We start from the raw sequence: 15,747 nt of genomic DNA on the forward strand, positions 1-15,747 counted from the left end.
ATTTGCTAAGTTGGGGCCCACACATCGAGATTTTTTTTGGAACATCTGAAAAGTCATATGAATCACATATGTGGAGTTAAACACAACTCAAGAAGGACCCTTGGGCCAAATCAAAGTGGAAGCCCTCCAAACGAATATTTTTAAGAAAACGTTTTCGGGTGACCTGACTTTGAGGGACAAAAACGGTATTATAAGTTTGGAATTTAGAACAATACCAAGAAATATAAGTTGTAGATAATTGAATTAGCTTTCCAACCATAGGTCGTGGGTTCCCAAGTGACGTCGGTACAAGGAGATATGGACGTTTTAAGGTCGAAAGGTCAGTGGGCTAGGCCCAACTCGGGACCAACCGGGTTGGACCCAAAAAAAAGAAGAGAAAATTTAGGCCCAATAGAGAGGGGTGGCCGGCCATACATGGCCCAAGCCCACAAAATTAATTAATATCCATGTGTTAAAATTGATAAAAGGGACCTAAAGTGAAATATGAAAACTTGAAAATCATGAAAACTTTGCCATGTTGGCCATGTGGTTCCCACACATGATTTGGCCAAATTAAATTCATCCATGCCATGAGTGGGCCATGGACACATGGATGAATCATGTGTGCATATATTAGATGACAAGCAAGACCATAAGTCATCTTTTCCAACTCTAGAAAGTTGGAGAAATATGGAGAAAAAAAAAAAAAGAAGGCCTTGCCAAGAGAGAAAAAAAATATTTGGAGCTCAAATCTTTAGTTCAAAAATTCATCTTTTGTGGAATTACTATTAAGCTCAAAGCCCTCTTCAAGGTGATACAACTTTGGAAGCAAGAAAGTATTTTTTTTACCAAGTAGAGAATTTGGAAAAGGTAAGAATTTTACTCCTTTTATCTTGGAAGAATATTATATATATGTTGTAGTATGTGAGAATGAATGTAGAGTATGAAAATTTTATGTTATGGGTATGTATGTGTGTAGAAGGATGAACCAATTTTATTTGTTATGTTAATTGTGTTGTTGAAGCCTTGTAATGGAAGTGGAAGGAAATGGTTCAAGTTGGTATGGAAAATTGTTGAAAATGATTATAGGAAATTATGTGATTTTAATGTAGTTTTTATGTAATTATGGGAGTGAAGACTAAATGTGAATTATTATGTTAGTTGGTGGATTTGGAGGGATGTAAGTCCATATTAGCATGAAAGATTGGTTGGTAAGTTGTTATGGGGAATTTTGTGATTTTATGAAAGATTTATGTAATGATGAAAATGAAATTGTTAAGGTGCAAATTATGATTATTGTTGATGAGATTGGAAGATGGAAATGTATTATGAATATGTATGTTGAAGATTAGAAGTTTCGGATGAATTATGGTTTTGGTGGAAAATTTGTATATTTTGTGAATATTTTGTAAAATGATATGAAAATGTTTTCGAATTGCATTGGAGCGATCTTGATTAGTAAATGGATATGTGAATGTTGGTATTGAATTGAAAATGCGAAGTTGGAATGAAAGCTATTGCACTATGTTGGAAAGAAGACTAGTTATGCTATATTGTGTTTTATAATGATTGTTGGTGTTGTTGGTATTGTTGTTGGTTTGGTTGTTGATGTTTGGGGCCGAGTTAAATCTCGGGGATGTGATATGTATAGGGGAGATGCTGCCCAAATTTTTGTAGAAAAGTGTAAGTTAAGACTCAAGTTCTAAAGGCTTGAAATTGATAATTGGTAAATGTGACCAATTGCAGATTTTGGAGGAAACGGGAATTGAGTTTGGAGAGGCGTAAGGAGCGAAAAAGGTATGTAAAGCTTTACCTATTCTTCTCTTGGCATGTCCTAGGTATGATAGGCTTTGATACGAGCCTTGGGGACGACTCTACTCTTCGGAATCCACGTCCAAATTTGCCCCTTTTTCATTCAGTAGAATTGAATTGAATATGTTATGAATAGTTAGAAAAAGTGCCTAAATGTCTAGAACTTGCAAAAATAGGACCCGATTACCTTAAAACTCTCACGAGTGATGTTATGAAGTGTAACATATGTAAATTATGTACGCCACTTCACTTGACCCGAGGTGGGCCCACTATTCCCGGATTTTTCTGATTTGTTCCGTTTGACTTATTTTGAAGTAGAATTCAAAGGAAATTCTTGGATACTCTTCTAACTACTATATGACATTTGTTTGAATTATTTCGATAAGTCCCATAATATATTTTGAAACATGAAAATGATTTAGAATGACTTATTTTGACATATCTTATTGTGATATCGAAAGGCATACACTAAGATTCTTGCTCCGTTTCTGTTATATGGTTTGTCATCTAAGTTATGCTATTGAGTCTCCGTAAATGTGTTATATTTTATATTGCATTAGTTTCTCACTACTCCATTCGTGGATGCCTCAATGTTTCCTTCACTGAGCCCGGGCCAGGATATGTTATCATGCGTATTCCACTGCATTGTTCGCCATGCCTCGATGTGAGGGGGCAGGTATACACGTACATGGGTTCTGGAGTTATGCTGTGCCATGTACAAATATTCTGACATTCGATGATATGATCTGATATGTGCACATTCTGATATTTGATATGATATGGCCATTTGATATGTTATGATATGTTACGGAGATATTCCCTGCTCTGGAGTTATGCTGTGTTGTGGCGCCGGTGACGGGGTGGCGACCACGTTACGTTCCGAGTCCCATAATGGGGCCGGATATGGCATATGTTTTGACATGCATTACCTATGTTATATGAGTAAGCATTTCTGATATTCTGATTATTGCACTCATTTTCTGTACTTTCTGTTCCGGTTACGATTTTGTTTATTATACTTCGTGCTTTACGTACTCAGTACATATTAAAATACCGACCCCTTTTCTTCGAAGCTGCGTTTCATGCGCGCGAGTACACCGGATGATGTGAAGTTACTATAGAAGATGTTCTAGCGAGTTGGCAAGCTCCATTTGTTCTGGGGGTGCCACCGAGACAGAGTTTGTATGTATGCTTTTCCGGATTGATGTTAGAGACTTTGCAGACAGAGTCGTGGATATAGTATGTCAGTTGTGTATGCGGCTTCATCAGCCGATATGTCATTCTGTATTATGCGTTAAATTCTGTATGATCATAGATTCTGTTTGATTTGGAAAACATCGGACAAGAACCTTTTGAGAGTTTATTGTGTACTTTATTTGATTTGATTTAAAAGCCTAATAAGATTTTGTATGTCCTAAAGGTCTGTGGGTTCGCTCGGCTCCGGATATGAGGCCGGGTGCCCATCACACCCTAGTGGAATTGGGGTGTGACAAAGTGGTATCGAGAGCAGTCGTCAGGGGTTGTTGTACGCAAAGTCGTGTCCGGTAGAGTCCTGTTTATGGTGTGAAGCGCGCCACATTTATAAACAGGAGGCTACGGGGCATCTAGGGATTGTCGACCTTCTTGCTATCTTAGATCGTGCGATAGAGCTGAGTCGTAGGAAAATGAAATTTCTTATATGAGCTTTACATAAGACGGGAAAAGGTAAGTCTTGATGCATTTATTCTGTTATCTGAAATTGAAAGTTCAGGATGGCTTGAACGTGTTATATAGTTGTATGCCCTGTAAGGTATTATTGATATTTGTGACGTACAGATTTTGAATAATGAGGACGGTAAAGGAGACTCAGTCAAATTTTTCAAAATGTGATCATTTAACTGGGTATACCTGACAAGAAGAAGCATGGAATGGAAACATCGTAAATAGACGATAAGTAGGATGTGACGTTTTAGAAAAGCTACAGATTTGGGCACGATGTGAAGAACGATTGTAAGAAAGATGATTAATAGTTCGAAAAGTTAAAAAGGGATAAAAAAAATCGAGGTTAGTAAGAACAAGGTTTATTGGATGATTCAGAGAAAGTTAATAATCAGTTTTGCTGTAGATTAGTATGTACGGATGGTAAGAGGAAATCTGGACATACGGATACCTGAGTACTTATAGGAAATGGCGACGAAGGTGTGTCCACCACCATCAGTAATCTGGAAGCCCAGGACAGGCAATAATCATACATATAAGTGGAAAGGGTAAAATAGTAATTGTACAAAGAAGGACGTATTACGAAGATGCCTCGGAACCTATAAGATCTTGACTGGTCTCAAATCATGTAATAAAGGCCATATGAGAAGGCGGCCGCGATTATATCAGTATTAAGGCACCGGATTCCGCCAAAGTTTCGTGGTTAAGCGTGCTAAGGTGGGAGTAATTTTAGGATGGGTGACCCCCTGGGAAGTATGCAAGAAATCTCGAAGATTTAGCCATAAGAGACAAATGAAAAGCCAAAGTAACCAAAAAGGGAAATTAGAGTATGCGAGATGGTTGGAGACCAAAAAGGGCCACACAGCACGCGATAGGCTAGACTAGAAGAAAGACAGAAAGTACGCCACAACTTGGAATTTGGATAGGCTTGAATGACGTTTGGAAGCGTTTTGTGGGCTAGTTGGTAATAATTATATATATATATATATATATGAATGAGTACGATATTTCGTTTGTGATTGTATCAGTGGACACATGCGTCCAGCTACTGGTGCTACGATAAGGAAGACCCCAAATTGAATAAGGATACTGAACTCCAAATAAAAACAAAGGTAAATGGTACGAGTGCTACGAGATAAGGTGCTATTATTTTCACCACAGATTAAGATTGGAAATTTTAACACAACAATTTTGGGAAAGGAAAGTGTGGGTAAGTGGAAGACAAAGGGACCAAAATGTCGGAAAAAGGTAAGAAATCCTGGTAAGGGAAGCCCGAGAGAAATTATTGGCAAGGTACGAGATTATTTGAATAAGAATTCGAAGGTAGGCATATGAAAAGGATAAAAAACGGTCATGTGGAGCAAAACGGGAATGTGTGAGGTTCGAGAACCAATTTCAAAAAAAAAAAAAAAAATGGGACTAAAGAAATAGTGACTACGACAAGGAATGTGAAGTAAGAAAAAAAAACGATAAAGCCTTGTAACGAAACAATAACAGAGAAGAGATGACTTGGGAAGGACAAGGATACTAACTTGGTATGGTGGGTTAGAAAAACCCATGATACGGAACAAGGATTCACGTAAAGACCGAGAAGATTGATTATAAAGGAAAATATGATAGAAGATAAGGAATGGGCATGAAGAGAAGTATAACTATCTGAGGGACCCTCCCGAAGTATCATAACACCCATGAGGCCAGTTGAACATTCGAGGACGAATGTTCTAAAAGGGGGGGAGGATGTTATATCCCATATTTTTGAACGTCAGATTATTTGCTAAGGTGGGGCCCACACATCGAGATTTTTTTTGGAACATCTGAAAAGTCATATGAATCACATATGTGGATTTAAACACAACTCAAGAAGGACCCTTAGGCCAAATCAAAGTGGAAGCCCTCCAAACGAATATTTTTAAGAAAACGTTTTCGGGTGACCTGACTTTGAGGGACAAAAACGGTATTATAAGTTTGGAATTTGGAACAATACAAAGAAATATAAGTTGTAGATAATTGAATTAGCTTTCCAACCATAGGTCGTGGGTTCCCAGGTGATGTCGGTACAAGGAGATATGGACGTTTTAAGGTCGAAAGATCAGTGGGCTAGGCCCAACTCGGGACCAACCGGGTTGGACCCAAAAAAAAGAAGAGAAAATTTAGGCCCAATAGAGAGGGTGGCCGGCCATACATGGCCCAAGCCCACAAAATTAATTAATATCCATGTGTTAAAATTGATAAAAGGGACCTAAAGTGAAATATGAAAACTTGAAAATCATGAAAACTTTGCCATGTTGGCCATGTGGTTCCCACACATGATTTGGCCAAATTAAATTCATCCATGCCATGAGTGGGCCATGGACACATGGATGAATCATGTGTGCATATATTAGATGACAAGCAAGACCATAAGTCATCTTTTCCAACTCTAGAAAGTTGGAGAAATATGGAGAAAAAAAAAACAAAGAAGGCCACGGCCAAGAGAGAAAAAAAAATATTTGGAGCTCAAATCTTTAGTTCAAAAATTCATCTTTTGTGGAATTACTATTAAGCTCAAAGCCCTCTTCAAGGTGATACAACTTTGGAAGCAAGAAAGTATTTTTTTTACCAAGTAGAGAATTTGGAAAAGGTAAGAATTTTACTCCTTTTATCTTGGAAGAATATTATATATATGTTGTAGTATGTGAGAATGAATGTAGAGTATGAAAATTTTATGTTATGGGTATGTATGTGTGTAGAAGGATGAACCAATTTTATTTGTTATGTTAATTGTGTTGTTGAAGCCTTGTAATGGAAGTGGAAGGAAATGGTTCAAGTTGGTATGGAAAATTGTTGAAAATGATTATAGGAAATTATGTGATTTTAATGTAGTTTTTATGTAATTATGGGAGTGAAGACTAAATGTGAATTATTATGTTAGTTGGTGGATTTGGAGGGATGTAAGTCCATATTAGCATGAAAGATTGGTTGGTAAGTTGTTATGGGGAATTTTGTGATTTTATGAAAGATTTGTGTAATGATGAAAATGAAATTGTTAAGGTGCAAATTATGATTATTGTTGATGAGATTGGAAGATGGAAATGTACTATGAATATGTATGTTGAAGATTAGAAGTTTCGGATGAATTATGGTTTTGGTGGAAAATTTGTATATTTTGTGAATATTTTGTAAAATGATATGAAAATGTTTTCGAATTGCATTGGAGCGATCTTGATTAGTAAATGGATATGTGAATGTTGGTATTGAATTGAAAATGCGAAGTTGGAATGAAAGCTATTGCACTATGTTGGAAAGAAGACTAGTTATGCTATATTGTGTTTTATAATGATTGTTGGTGTTGTTGGTATTGTTGTTGGTTTGGTTGTTGATGTTTGGGGCCGAGTTAAATCTCGGGGATGTGGTATGTATAGGGGAGATGCTGTCCAAATTTTTGTAGAAAAGTGTAAGTTAAGACTCAAGTTCTAAAGGCTTGAAATTGATAATTGGTAAATGTGACCAATTGCAGATTTTGGAGGAAACGGGAATTGAGTTTGGAGAGGCGTAAGGAGCGAAAAAGGTATGTAAAGCTTTACCTATTCTTCTCTTGGCATGTCCTAGGTATGATAGGCTTTGATACGAGCCTTGGGGACGACTCTACTCTTCGGAATCCACGTCCAAATTTGCCCCTTTTTCATTCAGTAGAATTGAATTGAATATGTTATGAATAGTTAGAAAAAGTGCCTAAATGTCTAGAACTTGCACAAATAGGACCCGATTACTTTAAAACTCTCACGAGTGATGTTATGAAGTGTAACATACGTAAATTATGTACGCCACCTCACTTGACCCGAGGTGGTCCCACTATTCCCGGATTTTTCTGATTTGTTCCGTTTGACTTATTTTGAAGTAGAATTCAAAGGAAACTCTTGGCTACTCTTCTAACTACTATATGACATTTGTTTGAATTATTTCGATAAGTCCCATAATATATTTTGAAACATGAAAATGATTTCAGACAGCTTATTTTGACATATGCTATTGTGATATCCGAAAGGCATACACTAAGATTACTGCTCCGTTTCTGTTATATGGTTTGTCATCTAAGTTATGCTATTGAGTATCCGTAAATGTGTTATATTTTATATTGCATTAGTTTCTCACTACTCCATTCGTGGATGCCTCAATGTTTCCTTCACTGAGCCCGGGCCAGGATATGTTATCATGCGTATTCCACTGCATTGTTCGCCATGCCTCGATGTGAGGGGGCAGGTATACACGTACATGGGTTCTGGAGTTATCTTTGTGCCATGTACAGATATTCTGACATTCGATGATATGATCTGATATGTGCACATTCTGATATTTGATATGATATGGCCATTTGATATGTTATGATATGTTACGGAGATATTCCCTGCTCTGGAGTTATGCTGTGTTGTGGCGCCATTGACGGGGTGGCGACCACGTTCTGTTCACCGAGTCCCATAATGGGGCCGGATATGGCATATGTTTTGACATGCATTACCTATGTTATATGAGTAAGCATTTCTAATATTCTGATTATTGCACTCATTTTCTGTACTTCCTGTTCCGGTTATGATTCTGTTTATTATACTTCGTGCTTTACGTACTCAGTACATATTCCGTACTGACCCCCTTTCTTCGGGGGCTGCGTTTCATGCCGCGCAGGTACACCCAGATGATGTGAAGTTACTATAGAAGATGTTCTAGCAGAGTTGGCAAGCTCCATTTGTTCCTGGGGTGCCACCGAGACAGAGTTTGTATGTATGCTTTTCCGGATTGATGCTAGAGACTTTGCAGACAGAGTCGTGGGTATAGTATGTCAGTTGTGTATGCGGCTTCATCAGCCGATATTTCATTCTGTATTATGCGTTAAATTCTGTATGATCATAGATTCTGTTTGATTTGGAAAACATCGGACAAGAACCTTTTGAGAGTTTATTGTGTACTTTATTTGATTTGATTTAAAAGCCTAATAAGATTTTGTATGTCCTAAAGGTCTGTGGGTTCGCTCGGCTCCGGATATGGGGCCGGGTGCCCATCACACCCTAGTGGAATTGGGGTGTGACAAATTCTGACAGACTCGATACTTATTTTGAACCTTCTGACCTCAATATATATATATATATATATATGTGTGTGTGTATTTATTTGTTGAGTCTTGGAATTAAATTGGGTATATGCATATGGTTTCCGCACTACTCTGCTCGTGTCCATTACTATGATATCGTTCGCCGGTTCCCGGACCGATTTTGTAATCGTGCGTACTATGATATATTCGGCGGTATCTTTGTGTTACGGTTCCGAGGCCTCGCCACAGGGCGGGGTTCCGTTTATGGAGTTATCTTTGTGATATGGCTTATGATATGTTGTGATGATGTGTTATGTTCGGGGTTGTACGGAGATTTGAAACCTTCTGGAGTTATGCTGTGTTGTGGCACCAGCGTCGGAGTGGTGACCACGTTCCTGAGCCTTATGCATGATTTTGATTTGCATTACTTATACGTATGCTTTCAGCACAGACTTTGATGTTCTGGTCCAGTATTTAATTCTTATACCCTTTTATGTCAGTTATGGTTTGAATTTCTGTACTATATGCTTTACATACTCAGTATATCTTTCGTACTGAACCCCTTTCTTCGGGGGCTGCGTTTCATGCCCGCAGGTACAGACATTTGTTCTGGTGACCCGCCAGTGTAGGATACATTCTGCTACTTTGGAGTGCTCCTTTGACTCGGAGCTCATACTTTTGGTAAAGACCTTTCATTGTATATGTCTCTGTATATATGTATGACTATCTGGGGTACGGCGGGGCCCTGTCCCGTCATATGTTTCGTTATGTTTTGTAGAGGGCACCGTAGTCATATACGTGGGTCAGCGGGTCACGTTTGTTGGATTATGTTTGTGATTTGTGCCTTAAGCGGCCCCGTTTGCTATTATGGCCAAAACGGCCCTTATGTTTGTAAATGTATGTGTATTCGGGCGATGTATATTCCGCCAGCCTACCGATTTTTGATATGATATTTCGGTACGGGTGACCGCTTAAGATGATATCATTTTCGATGTCTGTTCAAAAGACGTATGTTAAATTTGAATAAATCTTTTTTTGATATGTTGATTTGGTAAGCGAATGGGTTTGGGTGTCCAATTAGGGCACCAGTCGCGGCCCACGGGGCTGGGTCGTGACAGAAGTGGTATCAGAGCGGTTTGTCCTCGGAATGTCTACAGGCTGTGTTTAGTAGAGTCTTGTTTATCGGTGTGTTGTGCACCACATCTATAAACAGGAAGCTACAGGACATTTAGGATGTTACCTTTCTTTCATATCTAAGATCGTGCGATAGAGCCCAGCCATAGGAAATGAAATTGCTTATACTAACCCTCGATTTCAGCTGAAGAACGGCATCGCCCTACGAAAGTGACTGATTATATTGGAAGTTACAAAGTACACAGGTAAGCAACGGTGTGAAAGACGCATGTCGAATAAGGTAAGAATATTGAAGTATGATTGAAATGTAAAGTTGAGGAATGAAAGGAAAGGTAGATAGTAAGGTATAACAGGACAGATCGTTAAGGATCAGGTACATCTCGGGGTATGATATGTGAGGTAAGTTTTGACATCTTTATACTTTTACTTGAAATTGGGAGCCCTGTGCGGCTATGATACGATATAATGTATACATATATATGTTGGCCGTGTGAGGCATTGTTGGTATTTCCTGCGTGCAGGTTTTGGAATAGTAAGAAGTACAGAGGAAACTCTGCCCAAATTTTCCCAGAAATAGGAAAAAGAAGAGAATGAGACTACATGTGATAGCAATAAAAGAGATTCCCCCGAAATTTTTGTAAGACCCTATGGGACTGATTTGACATTCGGGGATGAATGTTCTAAAGGGGGAGGATGTTATATCCCGTAATTTTATACGTCGAGTTATTCGCAAAAGAATCGACTCAAGTTAAAGACGGGATCATTTTCGGGCACGAAGTAGAAATCTTTAATTTTCGGTTTCTATTAGAACATGAATTGTTTATAAATTTTACTTAGTGTAAAAATATTAATGGAAAGTTGGGATTAATTTACCATGATTAGATTATTAAGTGGGGATTAGTAATTAATTAATCTAATTATCGAAAAGTGGGCCCCATGACACGTGGCGAGATTTGGTTGGACTTGAATAAAGATGGACACATGTCGCTTAAAATTGGACATATGTCCACTTTATAAAGATAATATATATAAGTATAAGTGGATGACTCACATATTCCACAAATTAATCTTGCAAATTAGGTCTTAGAGAGAGGGGCTCTCAAGCTTAGAGAGAGAGAAGTTCCCAGCGCCACTATTCACGGCGGCGCCACTGTTCACGCCGCCACTGTTCACGCGCCACTGTTCACGCCCAGCTGCTGTTTGCTTCCATTAAAATACCAAATCCTACCTTGAATTGAAGGAGAAGAGATGACCATCCATGGCTGCCAAGTTCTCGGCCATGGCAGCCCTTGATTGCCTCAAGTATTGCAAGGAAAAATCAAGGTTTTAAGGTAAGGATTGATTCCATCTTGCATGTTTAGTGATGCCTTGATCCTTGCTCAATTTGCTGGAAGGGAAATCTGTAAAAATGAAAGCTCAAATCATGCTAGAATGTATATTAGTTTCATGGGCTGTTTTAATTAAAAAATGGTGAATTAATTTTGGTTGTGTTTATCATGGAGTTATGTGTGTTGATGTTGAAGCATGGTTGAAGCCATGAAATTATGTATCTTGATGTTGAAGCATAGTTGTAACTTGGTGAACATGAATTGCATGAATGAAATTATGTATGTTGGTGTTGGAAAGTTGTTGAATGCCGTAGGGGCTGTTTTAATTGAAATTGATGGACTGATTTGAATTGATATTTTTGTTGTTGTAATTAAGGATTATGTGATGAGAATGAAGGAATTTAATGGTTAGAGTTGGAGTTAAAATTGTTGTGGGTTGTTGTAAGGATTATAGAGATAATAATGTGGTTTACTTGCATATGAATAGATGATGTGGTGTCGTGTGGCTGCTATGGTATTTCCCTGAAATTTGCTGAAAAGATTGCATGAAATAAAGTATAAGAAGTGTATATGGGCTGCTTGGTGTATTGTAAGCGTTCGTTAGAATTTCGGGCATCGTTATGTTATAGTTGGGGGCTGTTTTGATATGTTGTTGCTCTTGTTGAAATAAAAGAATTGTATTGTGACGTTATAATGGATGGGGCTGTTTTAGAACTTGTTGTAATGTTACGATAGTTTTCTTGCATATAGAGGTTGATGTTGTTGCTGTGTTGTTGCTGATGTGAATCATCAAACTTGGAGGAAAGAAGCGTATAAAATATCGTATGCGAAGTGTGTCGATCTGCTTGGTATATTCTTAGATGTTCGTGAGATTATCGGTCATTGTTATGTGGTAACTAAGGGCTGTTTTGGGGCTGTTTTGTGATGAATTTCATGGCTGTTTTGTGATGAATTTTGTGGCTGTTTTGGGGCTGCTTGTTATAAATTTCGTGGCTGTTTTGTAGTGACATTTTGGGGGCCGTTTGTTGTAATTTTCGTGGCTGCTCTTGTTGAGTCGAAATGCAGGGATTATAGTTATGATTATGTACAATATATGTAGTATATTTGCTGGAGTATGGGCTGTTCTTGATGGCTGGTCTAACATTGTTAAAGGGCTGGATAAACATAAGGAATTAGTGTATTAATCACTTTGTTGTTGTGGTTGTTGTACTCCGTATGGATGTAAAGAGAAAGAATGATAGCAATGGTGTATGTAGTGCATATGGGGCTGATTTTGTTATGTCCTTGAGTTGTGTCTTGTTATTGATGTTGTTGACCTCGTATGTGAGTTGTGGATGTATGCAAGTAGTGGAAGTGCTGCCCACTTGTTTTTATACAAGAACGAGTTATCGTTTACTAGCAACCACCAATTTGACGGACATGCTACCATTGTTATAGGTTGAAGTGCCAAGCGAGACGAGTTTAAATTATTGAATTGGTACAGACGACAAACGGTATGTAAAGTTATCCCTTTCCTTCTTTTGGCATGTCCTAGACATACTAGGTTGAGATTTGAGCCTCGGGGGCAATTCTGTTCATAGAAATCCGAGTCTGATTTTAGGCACTATTCATTCAATGTAAATGAATTATAATTCTTATGTTTTGTTGGAAAACTATTCGAACATCCATAATTTGCACAAATGTGATAGAATCGTTTTGAAACTTACATGGATGACTCCATAGAGTCTAATGTTCGTAATTTATGTCCGCCACCTCGACTTGACCCGAGGTGGGCCCACTAGCCCCGAGACTTCCTTCGTTTGTCTTACTTAATCTACTTACGTATGATATAAAGATGGAACCTTTGCCTATGAATTTAAGGCTCCGTTTGATTTGTTCCATAAGTTATTTGAAAGCTCCTAAATGTGAACGACACTAAATTTTCAGAAAATGGCTTATGAAGTATTTTTCGAAAGTTTTGTAAATTTAAAGGCTCATATTTTTGTATACTAATTCGTGACTCGATACTTATTTTGAACCTTCTGACCTCAATATATATATATATATATATATATATATGTGTGTGTGTGTGTGTGTGTGTGTGTGTGTGTGTGTGTGTGTGTGTGTATTTATTTGTCGAGTCTTGGAATTAAATTGGGTATATGCATATGATTTCCGCACTACCGCTTTCGTGCCCATTATGATATCGTTCGCCGGTTCCCGGGCCGGTTTTGTAATCGTGCGTACTATGATATATTCGGCAAGAAGATGTCGTGTTACGGTTCCCCGAGACTCGCCATAGGCCGGGTTCCGTTTATGGAGTTATGTCATGGATATGGCTTATGATATGTTGTGATGACGTGTTATGTTCGGGGTTGTACGGAGATTTGAAACCTTCGGAGTTATGCGTGTTGTGGCACGGGGCGTCGGAGTGGTGACCACGTCCCGAGCCTTATGCATGATTTTTGATTTGCATTACTTATACATATGCTTTCGGCCACGTATTTTGATGTTCGTCCCAATATTTAATTCTTATACCTTTTTTGTCGATTATGGTTTGGATTGTGACTTATGCTTTACATACTCAAGACATCTTTCGCATCGACCCCTTTCTTCTGGGGTCGCGTTTCGTCATGCCCAGTACGTGACGTTTGTTCTCGTGACCCGCCGAAGGTAGATACATTCTCACTTTGGAGTGCTCCTTTGACTCGGAGCTCATACTTTTGGTAAAGACCTTTCATTGTATATGTCTCTGTATATATGTATGACTATCTGGGGTACGGCGGGGCCCTGTCCCGTCATATGTTTCTGTTATGTTTTGTAGAGGCCTGTAGTCATATACGTGGGTCATGGGTCACGTTTGTTGGATTATGTTTGTGATTTGTGCCTTAAGCGGCCCCGTTTGCTATTATGGCCAAAACGGCCCTTATGTTTGTAAATGTATGTGTATTCGGGCGATGTATATTCCGCCAGCCTACCGATTTTTGATATGATATTTCGGTACGGGTGACCGCTTAAGATGATATCTGTTTTCAGTATCTGTTCAAAAGACGTATGTTAAATTTGAATAAATCTTTTTTTGATATGTTGATTTGGTAAGCGAATGGGTTTGGGTGTCCAATTAGGGCACCAGTCGCGGCCCACGGGGCTGGGTCGTGACAATCATGTCCTTCTGCAGATGTATAATAAAGATTTCACTGAGCTATCATGGGTATATATGAAGATGCATTTTAAGTTCTTCACATAAGTCCATAGAGTAAAGGTAAAGGTTTGTTATTCCCAAAGGTAGCCGCTGATACATGGACTTAAAACTTACTAATATGCTACGTTGCTCGATTTCTCCAAATATGTTGCCACACTCATGTCGGATCCTCTAAAAATGCACTACCTTTGAAGGATCCAACATGCAACTGTTGGTATTTTTTAAGAGTCTGAGTAACATAGCTAATATATCATTTTGATGCTCTCTGTGATTGTTTTATTAGAGGAATCTCTGTTTTAAATACAAATATCTCTCTTGTTATGGCAGGGAGGTTATGAATAGGATTAAACGATTAAAGACGCAGCACAGCATGAGACAGTGAAGGAAGCTGGAGTACGAGGTAAAGTTGAGGTTCATTCTCCCTCGTGATCTCTTTCAGTTCCTTTTATGCTTTAATTTTTAGGGAAAAGGGTGAAAAATAAGAAACAAAGTCTTTGTGCTATCTAGTTGTGTATTACATTAGATAAATGACAGAATGCTTGCTGTGGTAGTGTTAAGGGCTTATCATCTGCCAAATTTCTTGCAAAAACATTGAGTGCTTGATAGTTGAGCGGAAAAGTTACTTCAGCAGTTCTTTGCTCTCAAGACTGTGCACTAATTAATGATTAAATCTGATGTTCTTGTTGCTTCTTTGATTAGGAATACGCAATTTTTTAAATCATAGTCTACTGTCTTGTTGACATTGAATTGATAAGGTAATAACATTTATATTTGAATTACTTATAAGTGGTTCTAACAAGTTTTTTACTCTGGTTTTGGATTACTTTTGCAGTGCAAACTGGGAGAGGAAGATGGTATGTTGAGAACAAAACCGGTGACATTGCCTGTAAAGGGCACATATTTCTTTTGTTAGTAACAGAACGACTAGACTCTTGGCCCAAAAGAGATTCGTGAAAGAACTTAGGTATGCAATAAGTTATTCATCTTGAATCTATATTTTGATTACTTATAAGTGGTTTTAACAAGTTTCACTCTTTTGGTTTTGGATCACTTTTGCACTGTAAATATGGAAGATGGTACTTTGAGAACAAAGCCGGTGACACTGCCTATGAAAGGCACATGTTTCCTCTGTTTGTAACAGAACAACTAGGCTATTGGCATGAGAAAGACATCTGCGAAAGAACTTGAAAGACATCTGCGAAAGAACTTGAGTACGGTATAATTCATTCTTTTTAAATGTCATTTTTATATATATTCACAATTCCGTTTGCTGACAAGTAGCTTGTCCAAAAACCAATTACAGATGAATGTGCGCGAAGCAAGACAAATTTGCCCAAATGGGGCCGCAGAACTATTAGTAAGTCGCCTCACATCACAAAGCAAACTGATCAAAGGGGAACTATTTCTAGGAATCCAATGTAGCTCCAACGCTCGATCAGCTATTCTTCCTTTGGGATGTAGAGCTCAAATACTTTCTCTGCCACTACTAAGTTCTACTGAAGAAGTGTAGAGTTTATTGATACCGATCCACTGTCAAATCTAGATGTGGTAGA

General features: G+C 38.3%; 1 protein-coding gene across 12 annotated transcripts in view; it reads left to right on the forward strand.

Moving 5' to 3' along the window:
* LOC132058889 (TMV resistance protein N-like) overlaps window positions 1–15,382 on the forward strand; it is a 19,659-nt gene extending 4,277 nt beyond the window's left edge. For 6 of the 12 annotated variants that reach the window (XM_059451279.1, XM_059451283.1, XM_059451281.1 and 3 more), the window contains 3 exons: window positions 14,171–14,254; window positions 14,522–14,594; window positions 15,027–15,382. The gene's annotated coding sequence lies outside the window, so the exon portion shown is untranslated. Of the gene's footprint in view, window positions 1–14,170; window positions 14,278–14,521; window positions 14,595–14,893; window positions 14,950–15,026 lie in introns of all 12 variants that reach the window. The other 6 variants (XM_059451286.1, XM_059451282.1, XM_059451280.1 and 3 more) reach the window with 6 other exon arrangements.
* The last annotated feature ends 365 nt before the right edge of the window (window positions 15,383–15,747 follow it).

Source organism: Lycium ferocissimum, chromosome 6 (assembly GCF_029784015.1).
Source record: "Lycium ferocissimum isolate CSIRO_LF1 chromosome 6, AGI_CSIRO_Lferr_CH_V1, whole genome shotgun sequence".
In the NCBI taxonomy this organism is placed as follows: domain Eukaryota; kingdom Viridiplantae; phylum Streptophyta; class Magnoliopsida; order Solanales; family Solanaceae; genus Lycium; species Lycium ferocissimum.